The following is a 16,832-nucleotide window of genomic DNA, read 5'->3' on the forward strand; positions in this document are numbered from 1 at the left end:
TAAGGTCTATAGGCTTGAAAAGTATAGTTTGTAATTGGATTGAAAACTGGCTGAAGGATTGTGTCCAGAGAGTTGTGGTTATAAGTGGTGACCCCAAGGTTCAGTGCTGGGCCCTTTATTATTTAATGTATTTATCAATGATATTGAGGACGGAATTAATAGCACCATATCTATTTTTGCAGATGATACTAAGCTGTGTAGAATTGTACAGTCTATGGAAGATGTCCATAAACTACAAGCTGACTTGAACACTCTGAGTGATTGGGCATCAACTTGACAAATGAGGTTCAATGTGGAGAAATGTAAAGTTATGCATCTTGGTAGTAATAATCTCTGTGCTTCATATGTCCTAGGTGATGTAACACTGGGAGAGTCACTTATAGAGAAGGATTGTGGATAGTAGATTAAATTACAGCATGCAATGTCAATCAGCTGCTTCTAAGGCCACCAGGATATCGTCATGCATTAAACGAGGCATGGACTCGCGGGGCAGGGATGTAATATTACCACTTTACAAAGCGTTGGTGCGGCCTCATCTGGAATATGGAGTTCAGTTCTGGGCACCAGTACATAGAAAGGATGCACTACAGCTGGAAAAAATACAGGGGAGAGCGACTAAAATGATAAGGGGCATAAAGGGACTTAGTTTTGAAGAAAGATTAAAATAATTCAATTTATTTAGTCTTGAGAAGAGACGTCTAAGGGGGGACATGATTAACCTATACAAATATAAAAATGGGCCATACAAAAAGTACGGTGAAAAACTGTTCCATGTAAAATGCGCTCAAAAGACAAGGGGGCACTGCCTCCAATTGGAGAGGAAAAAGTTTAGTCTCCAGAAGCGTCAAAGCTTCTTTACTGTAAGAACGGTGAAGCTGTGGAATAGACTTCCTTAGGACGTGGTCACAGCAGGAACAGTGGATGGTTTTAAAAAGGGTTTAGAGGAATTCTTAAAAGTAAACATAAATGCTTATGAAAATGTGTAGAAATCTGAGTCTCAATTCCTTCTGGGATTCGCATCCCCACCTATCCCTTGGTTGAACTTGATGGTCTTTTTTCAACCGTATTAACTATGAAACTATGTAAGAGTGCCTCCATTAGTAGAAGAGCCTTCCAGTATTTGTAATGCCCTCACAGAGTCCCCAGTAGAAATAAGGCTACTTTCACACTAGCGTTTCTATTTTCCGGTATTGAGATCCGTCATAGGGTCTCAATACTGGAAAAAAAAACGCTATTGTTTCGTCCCCATTCATTGTCAATGGGGACAAATCTGAACTGAGCAGAACGGAATGCTCCAAAATGCATTCCGTTCCGTTTGGTTGCTTTCTCATATCGGAGAGTAAACCGCAGCATGCTGTGGTTTTCTTTCTGTCATGGGATGCGGAGCAAGACGGATCCGTCATGACCCACAATGCAAGTCAATCGGGATGGATCCATTTTCTCTGACAGAACCTGACACAATAGAAATCCAGCCTTCATTGACTTTCAATGGAGTTCATGACGGATCAGTCTTGACTATGTTAAAGATAAAACAACCGGATACGTTTATAACGGATGTAGACAGTTGTATTCTCTGTAACAGAAGCATTTTTGCTGAACCCTGCCGGATCCAGAAAAAACGCTAGTGTGAAAGTAGTCTAAGGCCCTCTATTGTTCCCCCAGTGGTAATAAAGCTCTCTACAGACCCCTCAGTAGTAATAAGGCCCCCCATAATGCACTTAGTAGAAATAAGGCAGATCTATAAGTCCCTTCTATAGAGCCCCCATTAGTAATAAGAACGCCTATAATGTCCCCTGGATTTATAATACCCCTACAGTGTCCCCAGTATTTATACTGCCCCCTCATGATATAATGCTCACCCTGAAGTACCCCCAGTATTTATAATGCCCCCTGCAGTGCCCCCTGTAGTTATATTCCTCCTTCCACCATACAGTCCCATGTAAATAACATCACTCCCCTCCCTTCAGCCCCTCCAATATAATCTTTCTATATATATAAAGAAGGACGTATACAGGTGAAACTCGAAAAATTTGAATATTGTGCAAAGTTCATTTATTTCAGTAATGCAACTTAAAAGGTGACACTAACATATGACATAGACTCATTACATGCAAAGCGAGATATTTTAAGCCTTTATTTGATATAATTTGGATGATTATGGCTTACAGCTTATGAAACCCCAAAGTCACAATCTCAAGTACCCTTTGCTCAGGGGGTATGGATTAATTAGCTGACTAGAGTGTGACACTTTGAGCCTAGAAAATTGAACCTTTTCACACAATTCTAATTTTAAGCTGCATTAATGCAATTCCTTTTAATTTGCATTACTGAAATAAATGGACTTTTGCACGATATTCAAATTTTTCGAGTTTGTGTGTGTGTGTGTGTGTGTATGTTCCGCGATCAGTCAAAAACGCAACCATTTATTTCAACAAAACTTGGTACACACCCCTTGCTACATGGAAAGAAATCTTGTGGGGGTCATACACCCCTACACAGCAGCTGCATGGATTTTGTATGCTCCAACTTTTTTTGCTACACACATATTGCTCTGTAACTCAAAAACTCATCGATCAATTTCTACTAAGCTTGGTAAACATATCACTTACTATCTGGGAAAGAATACTGTGGAGGTGACATGCTGGTACACAATCAGTTTCTGTCTGTCCCGACGTCTGTCTGTCTGTTCTTTATGCGCGACTAAATGACTGGAGCGATCTTCACCAAATTTGAAACACATGTACATCAGGTGTCTGGGAAGGTTTTAGACCGGGTCACAGCTCCCTAGGACGTACCGTTCCTGAGATATTCCCAAATAATGACTTGCATTAGCCAATACAAGCCTGAAAGTCTTTCTCTTCATATCTTAACTGCCATGCACACGATCACATGTCCCTTATCAGCCAATAGAATCTCGCAGGCCCTTAGTCTCCACATACACACAGTTTTACTCCAGGTTTCCATAACAACCCAGCCATTTTTCTTCACTGCTGTAGGTCAGCTTTAAGCTAGGGCTACACGACAACATGTGTCATGCGACAATAAGGGCTCATTCAGACGGCCGTATGCTGTCCTCAAAAATGCGGATCCGTTTTTTTGTGGATTAGATGTTGTCCTTTTCACTTCTATGGGGCCCTTTTGTTTCATTGCACGGCTCAGTAAAACTAATGAAACATGTCCTATACTTGTTAGTGAAAATCAGGACATGGCCCCATTGAAGTCTATGGGTCAGCAAAAAAATGGAATCCATTTTTTTTCTGCGGACATGCTGAACTGTCTGCAAAAAAACGGATCTGTATTTTTGCGGACAGCATACGGCTGTCTGAATGAGCCCTAAGTGACATGACACATAGAGCACAACTACACTGCTACATCTGTTGCGTGACATTGATGTCGCACCAATGTCGCGCACCAATTTTTATGATAGTCTATGGCAGCGGTCCCCAACCGCCGGGCCGCGGCCCAGGACCGGGCCGTGGAAGATTGTTAGCCGGGCCGCGGCGATCAGGGCAGTCTTTAACTCTGTACTAATGAAGCGCTTCCATTATGGAAGCGCTTCATTAGTACAGAAGGACCAGGGAGCGGTGAAGGATCTGTACTCACCGCTTCCTGGTCCTCGGCTCGGCTATCGGCTGTGCAGGGCTGCGCACAGCGTGAGGTCTCTCTGTGACCTCACGCTGTGCGCCGCTATACACAGCCAGCCGACAGCAGAATGAAGAGGATCGCGATGGTGACCAGGAGCAGGAGAGTTAAGTGGTTTCTTTTTTTTTCTTTTTTATTTGCTCTGGGGGCTGATGGCTGACCTGGGGGACATGGGGCTGACATAAGGGACATGGGGCTCACATGAGGGACATGGGGCTGACATGAGGGACATGGGGCTGACATGAGGGACATGGGGCTGACATGAGGCTGACATGAGGGACATGGGGCTGACATGAGGGACATGGGGCTGACATGAGGCTGACATGAGGGACATGGGGCTGACATGAGGGGCTAATGGGGGGCTTATGGCTGACATGAGGGGCTAATGGGGGGCTTATGGCTGACATAAGGGGCTAATGGCTGACATGAGGGGCTAATGGGGGGCTTATGGCTGACATGAGGGGCTAATGGGGGGATTATGGCTGACATGAGGGGCTAATGGGGGGCTTATGGCTGACATGAGGGGCTAATGGGGAGCTTATGGCTGACATGAGGGGCTAATGGGGGGCTTATGGCTGACATGAGGGGCTAATGGGGGGCTTATGGCTGACATGAGGGGCTAATGGCTGACATGAGGGGCTAATGGGGGGCTTATGGCTGACATGAGGGGCTAATGGGGGCTTATGGCTGACATGAAGGGCTAATGGCTGACATGAGGGGCTAATGGGTGGCTTATGGCTGACATGAGGGGCTAATGGGGGGCTTATGGCTGACATGAGGGGCTAATGGGGGGCTTATGGTTGACATGGGGGGCTTATGGCTGACATGAGGGGCTAATGGGGGGCTTATGGCTGACATTGGGGGGCTTATGGCTGACAATGGGGGGCTTATGGCTGACATTGGGGGGGTTTATGGCTGACATTGGGGGGGTTTATGGCTGACATTGGGGGGGGTTATGGCTGACATTGGGGGGGTTTATGGCTGACATTGGGGGCTGATAGATGGCTAAAGGTTTGGGGGTTGATCTGAGTCATTGGGGGTCTGATCTGAGGTCTGATTAACATTGGGGGTCTGATTGCTGGTCTGACCTGAGGTGTAATAAAAAAAATATTTTTTTCTTATTGTTCTCCTCTAAAACTAGGTACATCTTATAGGGCGAAAAATAGGGTACAGTGCAGCAGAGACCATAGTCAGTTTATATAGTCATTATATAGTGTTATATATTTTAATATGCACCTTGTGTTTTGTTATGCACGTGAATCAGTCAGCCCCGCCCACCCCCTAAGCCCCGCCCCAGAACCCCCGGTCCCTGGGAAAATTGTCTTGCATGAAACCGGTCCTTGGTGCAAAAAAGGTTGGGGACCACTGGTCTATGGTGTTGCACTGAGACATGTGACATGCTGTGACTGCGATGCAACAGAAAAATCCATCTTGGATGGATTTTTTTCGACTGTTGTGTCACAGTAGCAGCAGGTCACATGTCGCAGTGCGACATCATAGACTATCATTATAAAAATTGTTAAGAAAAAATATTGTGCGACACATGTCGTCGTGTAGCCCTAGCATTAAAGGGCCAGGGCGCTGTGGAGGACACTGTTAAAGAGGCGTTCACTGTGGATGTTACTGTTGAGGGGGCAGGGGCCACTATTAAAGGGGAAACTGCTGAGGAGGTCACTATTAAGGCAGCAGGGTACTGTGAGGTCACTGTTAAGGGAGCAGGGTACTGAAGACGTCACTATTAAGGCAGCAGGGTACCGTGAAACTCACTGTTAAAGGGGCGGGCTGCTGTGAAGGTCAAAGTTAATGGAATGGGCTGCTGTGGAGGTCCCATTTTAAAGTGACGGGGCACTGTGGGGAGGTCAGTGTTAAGGAGTGGGTGCCTGTGCAGTTCACTGTTAAAGGGGCGGGGTGCTGTAGAGGTCACTGTTAAAGGGGATACTGTCAATATCTTTTAATGACACACACAAATATTAAATGAAATAGATGAAATATACCCGTGCAAAGCCGGGTTCTTCTGCTAGACCTCTATAATATATAGAGCTGTCTCACTACCGTGACCTGCATCTCATTTTCTCCTCCAAGTCTTTTTTTATTATTATAATTTATTTTATTATTATAATATGTATTTTAAATTTCGCAACTAAAAATTTTATTCGGGTCCTACATTTTCCAGTTTAGGAGCCAATGGCTCCTGGGTAATTTTGCAGTCCTATGTAACACTACAGATAACATAAGGTAAAAGGGTTCTCTGTGATTTACATATCGATGGCCTATCCTCAGGATAGGTCATCAATATGAGATTGGTGGGGGTCCGACTCATGGCACCCCCATCAATCAGCTGTTTGTGGAGACCGCGATGTTCCGTAGAGAGCCGCAGCCCCTCCATTTGATAGCACTGTGCTTGGTATTGCAGCTCAGCCCCAATCACTCGGATGGGACTGAGCTGCATCTTGGTCACATGAACGATGAATGTGATGTTATATGGCCTAGGAAGAGACTGTGGCGCTCACGAAGCACCGCAGCCTCTTCATACAGAAAAAAAAAACTAAACTAAAATTGAGGGAGGGGCCCAAGTTGGGTAGACAGCCCCGGGCCTATCATGCACTTAATCTGCCCCTGCCACCATTGCAAGAATAATATTGCCATCCTTAGATTCTGCATAGAGAGGCTTTGGAGAGATAGAGGAAAGGAGTACTACAATCCCCATCCTGGCCTATATCCATACTGTACATTGCTATATGGGAAGATTTGCACTGAGAATTGTTTGGAACTGTGAAAGGGAACACTCTCCTATCATTGCCCTGGACCGGAGCTTTGATGTGTTAGGACCACCACTGTGAAGAGCCACTACCACCTGCATCCTCCTCTGGGGCTTACGTCACACTGAAGCTCTTATTTGCATGAAGAATAAATGTATTTTTTTCTTGGGAATGCTGCAACCTATTTTCAGGTATCGTTTAAAGCAGCAGGATCAACTCTACCAGGGAGTATGGCTGGTTTAATAGGGTTGGTCCTGCTGACAGGTGCTCTTTCAGGTGGCTCTTTAAAGTTTGAATTTATGCGCAATTACATATAATATACTGTAAATTGATCTTAAACGGAATCTACAATGTAACTTAAATAAAATTCCATTAAAAAAAATGAAAAAAAAGACAAGTGCGGAATCATGACACGAGTACAAAGGTTCCACCACTGGACTAATTTAAAGCCATTCATCTTGTGTGACGAAATATTATCGTTTTTTCTATTAGTTGAGCTTTGAGGGCACTAATTGTTAATGACTCCCGGTGACAGGGCGATATTTTTATCATGAATAATTGACTGAATTTGCCTTTGAAGCTTTGGAAATGAAATGTAATATTAGTAAACATCGGTTAATGGCCTCGTCTAATGTCGCTACATAATTCTGTCTTTGTTAATAACCAAGGGAGATGATATTAATTGACAAGGTTAATAAGTGGTGCACTGTGAAATAAGATGAAAATCCAGCGTGACTGAGCTACGTCGCGTTCCAGCTCTGTGCTTACAACATGCAAGGATTATAACGCGGGGAATCATTTTCTGAACTTTTTGGGATTGTCTACAGCTGGTAATCTTTTCAGTAAGACTTCGTGAACATATGGACTGAACTGATATGGACATTTCCTGGAGCAATTCCGCAAAAATACACAAAAGAATCTGTGTCGCGTAAATTCGTCTGCGGATTTTACCTTTCGACAAAAGGTAAAGCGATCATTGCTCTCCATACTGTGGAGGAGATCATTGCATGTAAATGCAGGGGTCACCTCCACTGATGAGCAAGCCATTGTCAGGAAGGAACTCTTCGTTCCCGGAAATCTTCAGGTTTAGTTTTAGTGATCCATTGCTTCATTCTGAAGATAAATGCAGTGTCCCACTCATTGATGGTCGTGGACACTTCTTACTTTTGTATATGCTTATTAACTGTATTTCTGTATGTAGTTGTAATTCCTATTAACAGGCTGTTAGAGGGCATTACATCTATTCACCCCTAGGTGGTGCTGGCGCCACTCCTATATATATATATATAGGGTGTGAAGAGTTGAGAGTAGAGCGTTGGTTGTGAGAGGAGCAGAACAGGCCTAGTCCACCATGTAGCTGCTATAGTAGCCTCTTGGCTCTGGCCAGGCCAAGGGAGCACATAGAACAAGAACAGTATTACAGCAGCACAGCACGGACCAGTGAGTCTACGTCTGGCATATAGAAAGTCTAGTGGAGGTTGGAGCTAAATTAGCCAATGGACTTCACAAGCACCAGTGACTAGGCGGAACCTAAAAGTACCTGGACACAGCCGGAGGATTAATGCGCAAAATTATCCTTTACCACATGCCTCTATGGACATAGTGGACCGTAATTCTCCAGTGAGCATCCTTTCCAAAGAATGGAGCAGAAGACTGTTGCCTGCCATTAGAGAGCCGCCCCGTGTATTACTGCTGACCAGTAAGAGATATTATATTCAGTACCTGAGTGCTAGAGTGTGAACAAAGTATAGACAGATGTAGAAGTAAGGAAAACTCCTGCACTGACAACTGTCCAGCCTGTTACAAGGATTACAGCTAAACCAATATCTGAGTCATCTCTTTATGCCATATACATGAACTGTACTGACTACCTGAAGACAAGTAACCTAAGTAAAAGTTCAACTGTTTTATTACAACCGACTCCTCATCTTTTCCGCCACCAACGTTTGCACCTAACGGTGCTGGCGGCACAAACACCGGGGTTCCAGCCTCCAAAGCACCCTAAACACCTAATCTATCGAGGGTACCTCAACCACTATCTGGCTGGAGAGCCCTGGAGGATCTAGTGCTGTCTTCCTCATCACTGCACGCCGGCCCAGGGAGGCTCTGCTAACCATGAGTACAAACTACTACTACCCCCATCGGCCCACCGTAGCTTCACATGTTGCCCCTGCGGCCTGGTCGCTGCATAAAGTACTTTTAATCCTTATGTAGATTAGTAGTTCAAGGCTATATACACCTTTGGGGGAATTGTTTTTTTATTATTGCATTGTTTTTATTTTGAGATAAAATTATAATTTTTTTAATTGGTTATTAAAAATATGGAATCCTTTTTTGTGTACATAGCTGAGATGCTCTAGTAGCAGCCTCTGGATTTTCTCTCTTTTCCGTCAGTTGGAGAGCTGACAGGCTCTTTATTTTCGCTCTCTGACATTATAAACACTCGTTATAGCTCAGTTCTTATCCTCAAATAAGTGTTTATGACCTATTAGTAGTTTAGAGATAAGGCTTATTAGATGCCCATCACAAAGTCAAAGTGAAAGTATCAGTCACACAGTTAGAAAAACTGTTAACTCTTTGTGACAGAATGGCTCAATGTTTTTAATAAAGACCAACTGAAAATATGATTTTTAGCCAAAAATAATTAAAATAGAATCATAAATAAAACTTGCCTCCGAAGGTGTACATAGCCTTTAAGTGCACCAAGGGTGGGGCCAAGTTACTTTGTGCACTTTTTTTCCTCCTCCATCCTCTGCCAGCCACTTCCTCTCTTTCTTGAGAGGACTAGGCTAGATGACTAAACAGGAACCTGACTCTGTAAATCAATATGAATTGACATGCTCTGCAGTTCAGTTTTATACGTGGAAAATTGGCATGGTGTAGATGAGATTTTGATAACCTTATCTACTAAGTAGGCACTCTACCAGCCTGCACAAAAATGTGCCTAGAAAATCCACAGGTAATATAAACCATGTGCAGGTGGCCTGAGGTTCTACATTTTGTAGACTGTGAATCGGGTTATCTACCATGGGAAAGGAGGTAGGTACATGTAGCATAATGAGGGTGCTTCTGTCAATTTTTTGTTTACTCTTTTTTCATACTGTGCCTCATGCTGTTCAGCTGTTCAATGGGAGTCATGATCTACTAGTCCCTGTGTGATCTAGGCTCACTACAGCTGTGTACATGAGCGAAGGTCACCAAAGGTCAAAAAGGTTACCAAACTGCACTGTGTGAACAGGGTCTTGAAGACGTAGGGATTATCTTTGGCTGCTGTTTTTGCTTTGCAGCTGTTATATAACTTTTCCTTATAGGAGCTCGGAGGAAACCCCAAAGGTAATGTTCATATCTCAAATATTTATAAATATTATGGTAAATATTAAACAGCGATTTCTTCTCCGCTCAATGAGGAATTATAATTGGACCCAGCAGGTGTCCTCCACACAGTACACAGTGATCTGTAGTGAAATCATCGGCATCATCATTTCCCCAAGTCCTGATCAAACTGAAGTTTTTCAATATAAACTTTGTCATTATATGAGTTCATTTTTTGGGTGTTGCTGGGAAATATAAACTCTGTGTTAATTTCCAGCCTCGAGGGGCCATAGTTCCCCACCCGTCAGCTCCTCCATATGTTTACTGTAGAGTCCTTGTGTTAAGTAATACTTTATGTTTTTGCACCTGTGTAGAGATTCTGGAGTGATTCTCACTGTTTGCCAACATGTGCAGGAAATGGTCTAACATTTATTGAATGGTCTGACTTTTATTGTATAACTTTTATTGCAGTGTAGCTCTGCAGCATGATAACTAGTGAAAGCGAGTGGGATCGCTTTGCGGACCACAAGTTGCCGCGACTGCAACGTGACAGCTGCAGGAAATCCAAGTCTGCTTGATTTTTTTGCAATTTTTCCATCACATTATACACTGCTTGTTTCCATGGTTATGACCACCCTGCAATCTTATGTGCGCTCCAAAGAGGCGGACGCTTTTTCCTATAGTGTGCAAGCGCGACCACCGCTGCTGGGTTGCAGGGTGGTCGCAACCATGGATACGAGCAGTGTGTGTATAATGTGATGGAAAAATGAATCCAGCCAGCAAAGGAAGCAATATGGAAAATCATAATACATTAGTAAGTGACTTGTATTAACTTTCTCTACATGATAAATGCTGTTTGCTGAAGTGAGACAACCCCTTTAAGGACTTGAATTAAGTTGTTTCACTAAAAGTAATAAAACAGTTTTTGCAAGTGGGTGGGAGCATAACCGCAGTGTTCCTCAACTACAATGTAGAGCGATACATTTTAATCACAGTGCAGTATATCTACAGGGTGTATCCCTTTGCCCTCAGTGTGGCTCATCTGCAATGTTTATCGTATTCTTCCCATGATATATACCTCACCACTCACCAGTGGTGCCATACCATTGTATGCTCCCTGCAATATATACTACTATTTGACAGCTCCATCCAGGACCTGTGCATGCATGAAATTTTACCAAGCTTAGGGCAAAACCTACTTTAGTGGTACCTCAGCTGGTGTTTCCTCAGCAGTGTAGAACCCACACAGCACAGATGCAACATATCACATTACATTTATTAAGTACAGGGAGATAAAATGTGGTATGCACAGGTGCAGCACGCCAGACCTGCAGGGTATTGCGAAGTGAGGTCACGGTTATGGGCAATCGAGGGTTACTCACTTTTTGGAGGACCCTGGGCAGGCATGCGGCAGTGAATGAGAGGCAGACACAAGTTCCTCTGGGGCACACTCTGTATGTAGGGACCAGACCTGATGGTGTGTGAGGTGCCCTGGATGTTGCAGGTATTTTGAGTGCCTGAGGCAAGGTCCCTTTAAGGATCGTGACGCCAGTGCCTGTAACGGTGGCACACCGATTTATAGGAGCAATAAGTGAGGTACACAGGTGGCATAGTGAACCAAACGTTGCTTTACTTTGAATAGTCCAACTTTGTACATACAGTAGATAATGATGGTGCAGTCCCTTATAACAATATTCCACAAGCAGGCTTACTTCTTAATATGGCAGGTATAATCTTGCAAGATACTTGGAGGGTATACAATTGATGCTTAGCAGACCTATGCTGCACTATCCCCTTCAGCTATTCTAGCTGGCTGGATCCCAAGGCCCGGATGCCTAAATGCTGGCTTTAATCCTTGGTAATAAATCTTCCTCCCGTATTGACCCTTGCTTTTATCTTATAGTACCTCTGCCTCTCAGCTTACTTCTCCGAGATGGTTGTACTGTTCCTGTGCTGGGTCTGAAGGTGGCTGCAGGTTGCTCCCAGGAGGTACATCTCTTCTTCTGGGGTAATCTTCTGAGCTAACTGAGGATCACTTTATCTACAGGCAGGCTAGAGTTCTTCACTAGCCTCCTGGTAGCAACTAGCAGCCTGGACTATCTAGCTGCATGTCAGGAGGAGGCCCTCAGCATATCTCCGGCTGGTGCCTTCTCACTTCTGTCTCCACAGACTCCTGACTACAGACTGACTCCTCCCTGTCTGGGCCTGAACATTTATACTAGGGGCTCCCTATCTCCCTCTAGTGTCTAGGATGCTACACTACACCCCAATAGGCCTGCTATGCATAACACAGGGGAAACATTGCATGTAAAAGCACATAGAAAATACATTAAAGTACATAGTTAAATATAATATTACTGTCCCTTAGGAGTAGAAGTAACACGTGAACCAATTGACCCTTGTGTAGTGCCCACCCCTACCTAGTGGGACACTACACAGGGATGCACCTAGCCTTCCTGCTGCCTGAGGCAAAAACTGAAATGGCACCCCCCATGCCAATTTCTTAACCTAACCGCTTTGCCACAATGAAATCGCTCAGTGCCCATGGCTCTTCTGCTGTCCCCCTCTTGCCCGTACCTGGTGCTGCCTTGGGTGATTGCCTCACCTGGCCTCATTAGTGGTGCACCCCTGGGTATGCAACAACATACTGGTGTATTTTTCACTACTCCAGTGTTTCACAGTGACATAACAGTTCAACAATTTTAACCTTGAAGGACAGACCACCTCAGTAGGGTGAAACACTAACTCTTGGCAACAGTGCAAAACTGAAAAGGATATATATCTTTTGGTAAAGAGGAGTAGAGCTCCTTCCTTAAAGTGTTGCTCTGGATGATGCTCTCAAAAACATTCTGCTGGAAAACCTTGGGTCCTGGCATAATGTGGATGTGACACATACAAACTATCTAAACATTGTGATATCCACTAATGGCAGTGCCCTATTTCAGCAGGACAGTGGCCAGGTCACACTGCAAAAATTGTTCATGTATGGTTTGAGGAACATTTATTGAAGGTCTAATCATGCCTGATCAATTATGCTGAATCATGTGAATTTTTAGATAAACATTGAAATTTATAGTAGTACTTCGTTAATGAAAGTGAATCATATTTTAGGCCTCAAATTCTCTGCTAAATAATGATCAATTTGCTAGAGCTAGAGCTAATTTCCTGCTTCCCATCACTCATCCATAAATGATAAAAATTCTTGCTCCCTGCAGCCACCACTAGGAGGAGCTCTCTTCATATGGATTTATACAGCCAAATTGATTTGGGCAGATTTACTATTGAAAAAGGTTTTTTTGGGGCAATTTGTGCCCAAAAAACTGGAGTAGATGCTTTGCACTGCTATTATTATGTGCTTTAGACACTTTTATAACCTTTTTAAGTCCTCTTTCACTCGAGCGAGTTTATCCATCCGATTGAGATGCGTGAAGCAAATTCATAGCATCCAGACTTAATCCTGACCCTTTCATTTGCAATGGTCTGTGCACGTGAGAGCCGTTTTTCACGCATCATTTCTGCATTCAGAAAAATCAAAGCCTCTTCCATATTCAGTGTTTTCACGCAGCTCTGGTTGATAAATTACTTTGTAACGAAGCGCATTTCTTTGTAAGTAGTGGGTGCCTTGACAGGGAGCAGGGATTGCACCACTCCCCATCATTGTACCCATAGATAGCTGATTGCGGCATCTAAAAGTAAAAATACAATGTAAAATAAACTAAAAAAATTTAAAGTTACATCATACTTACCTCATCAATTTGCTCGTGAAGGGCCAGCCTCTGCCAACTTGATTGAAGATCTGGTGCAAAATCTTGCAAAATCTCTCATCACGTCGGCCGGCGTGCTGACGTCATACGTCATCGCGCACTGGATTTTGTTTGTGATCTTCAATCAAGATGGCAACGGCAGGCCCCTCACGAGCAAATGGATGAGGTATTCTTTTTTTTTTTTCTTTTTTTGCAACATTTCTGAGAAAATCTTTTCGCTACCACAAAGCACGAGGAAATTCAGCTTCGTGGCGAATTGAGTTTTCCCTGAAATTCTGATCAAAGTCCACTTTGTGAACTTTGATTCACTCAACACTAATCCTGACACAATCATGTGAAATATTCCTTATATTACTGAGAGGGGAATAACTTTTATGTGCCTCCATGTGCTAATATTTGTAGTATTTTTGTAGTAAAACTAAGCCAACGTGTAGGGGGTGTAAACATAGACTTGACTGTGAGGAATATGGATTATTATTTACTGTCAGCCATATTCCCCCACCAACCATCTGCTGAAGGTAGCAGAGGTAGTGAGCTACACAGGGGAGGGGGGCCTTGCTTCAAAGCCAGCCAGATGGCAGAAAGCCTCTAGCAGTCCACCTTTGTTTACATTTCTTACCTCCATTCAGCCAGCCAGGAACCCAGCTAATGGAACAGGAGAAACTTACCTGCAGGGGGTCTAGGCCATTCCCCAGTTCAATGAACATTATCAAACATCATGGAACTGGTGGTTCATAAGGAATTATGTATTACCCCTCCATCACAGACATAAACCAGATACATATTTGTGTCCCTGTGGCCACGATGAACAAGCCCGTGGTCATAGCTTGGTGGTGGAATGCCAGGGAGGGGAGATATACATATCTCCCTACAGAAACCAAATAATGTCACCATGCTTGGACTCAACTGGTAGCCGTAACCCAGGTTGATCCATTGATCCCAGAACCACCTCCCTGCAACATTCTGGTCTGGAGCCATGAGCCCTAATCGGTTTTGTGGCTCAAGTGCTGCCAGCCTAGCAGGGGGGTGGACACCTTCCAGAGGCCAGGAGGGGAGGGGCTAGCTACGGTTAAAAGGCTTGTGCCAGCAAGCGGGCGTGTCTTTTTCTGAAGAGAGGTCACATCGTGCCATGTGTTTAGAGGGACCTGCAACCAGCTGACATCACTGCTTCCCATGTGACCACAGCTAAGAACTCATCACAACCCAAAGGACTCCTATACCTGGTAAACTGACTTTTGTTCTGTTGTACCCTATCATCTGTATTTGTAACCTCAGACCACTGTATATATTCTTTGTGTGTATAGTGTTATTTCTAGTGAGCCCTTAAGGTGATTAAATATATAATTTAATCTTGTGCTGTCTTGTATCTCGATCATGAATAGCCACTCCGTGTTTCGGCATAGTAATACGCTGCCGCGGGTTGGTTTCTTACCCTATATAATCCCGTTAGTGGACTGGACTTATATCAAACGAGAAACTGGTGGCAGTCTTCTCGGGTTGAGGAAGCGCTGTTTCACTGGGGCAGTGAAAAGGCTCCCTCAGCTTGTTGCCTCTCTGTGCACGTGTGGACAGGAGGAGTCTGTGAATACTGTGCCAAGCTGACCTTACCTGCTCCTCAGGGACGGCGTAATGTCACGTCTTGGTAACCAGTGACCATACCGTATTTTGCTGGCTCTATGTAGTTGACGTCCGACGTTAGTCGGGGTACGGTATTCGTCACATATTGACAATCTAAATATGCACATTATTTAGCACCTAGCATCAGACACTGCGATAGACCTGGCGCAGTTTACGACTGTCTTTCTTAGTTTAAACTGTGTTACATTTAGGCAGTGTTAGTATGTCTGCCCCAGACAAATCTGTATGCAGTCAGCAGTGAGCTCCCCCTAGTGGAAAATTCAGGTAACCAGACTTTTACCATTTTATGTTCTGACTGTGAGGAGGGAACTAATATTAGTTGTCCGATCTGCCTGTATAACAAGTATGTCAGCCCAAGAAGTTTTAGAATTTTAGGCATAAATGCTTATCTTAAAATTGTTAGAAATTGGTCCTTATGATGCTGTTAGTTGAGGTGATCGGATGTTGGGCTATGATCTGCAGATAACGTGCCCGGATAACGTGCCCTTAGTTATGTGAAATAATATGGAAGAAAATTGTTGACACTTGTTTTCCCTTGGGACTGCTATATGGTAATTTTGCTCTAAAATTCATGAACTCTGCTGAACCAATGTTCCTCGTTACAGCCAATTGCAACTTCCTCTTGAGATGTGCATCTAAAAATAGCGGAAGGCATTGTTGCTGTTCTTCCTTCCTTCCTTCGTTTTTTTTTTTTTTTTTGTTCTCCTTCACTTTTAGTCTAACGTTGAAATTTTCCAGCGTTTCTGCAGCTTCACACGTCATGCGGACAGATGCGGTGTTAATTTATTCTTTACGATTCCTCTTCTCCATGTTATTTTCTCCATTATTATACATTATGAAACGTGCTGCATTTCACACATTGCCTGTTTATTCCAGTAACGCAGGAAGACAATGGGACGACCTTGCTTCATGCCTATCTACATCCATGTAATTGGTTCAAGGGCGCTCAGATTTTACAACCTCTTCTAAATGACTGTATAATGTGATTCTTCCTTGTACGGATCCAGATGCAACGCACGAGATAAAGAGTTCAGCCTCATGTGACAGTGATGAAGAAATCTGAAAAGAAATGAAAATTAGCTTAACACATAAAAAAAAAAGCCTGTTCAGGTTAATGTAATCGTTCATAAAGGGCAGTATTAAAGTTGTTATGTTCTCCTACATAGGGGCGGTATTAAACAGTAGTAGTTATAGTCTTGTACATAAGAGGAAGTATTATAGCAGTTATATTCTCGTACATAGGAGGCAGTATTATAGTAGTTATATTCTTGTACATAGGAGCAGTATTATAGTAGTTATTTTCTTGTACATAGGAAGCAGTATTATAGTAGTTATATTCTTGTACATAGGAGCAGTATTATAGTAGTTATTTTCTTGTACATAGGAGGCAGTATTATAGTAGTTATATTCTTGTACATAGGAGGCAGTATTATAGTAGTTATATTCTTGTACATAGGAGGCAGTATTATAGTAGTTATATTCTTGTACATAGGAGGCAGTATTATAGTAGTTATATTCTTGTACATAGGAGCAGTATTATAGTAGTTATATTCTTAACCAAATTTATTTTTATTCAAAGAATAAAGTACATCTTACAATCACATACCATCGTAGTGTTGATGAAAAGGTACTATTACAAACCTTCTATGGAAGTGACAATTATTGCATATCAGTGCAACATATGGTGTCTAAGATGAAGCCAAAAATGTAACAGACA

Source organism: Bufo bufo, chromosome 2 (assembly GCF_905171765.1).
Source record: "Bufo bufo chromosome 2, aBufBuf1.1, whole genome shotgun sequence".
Lineage (NCBI taxonomy): Eukaryota > Metazoa > Chordata > Amphibia > Anura > Bufonidae > Bufo > Bufo bufo.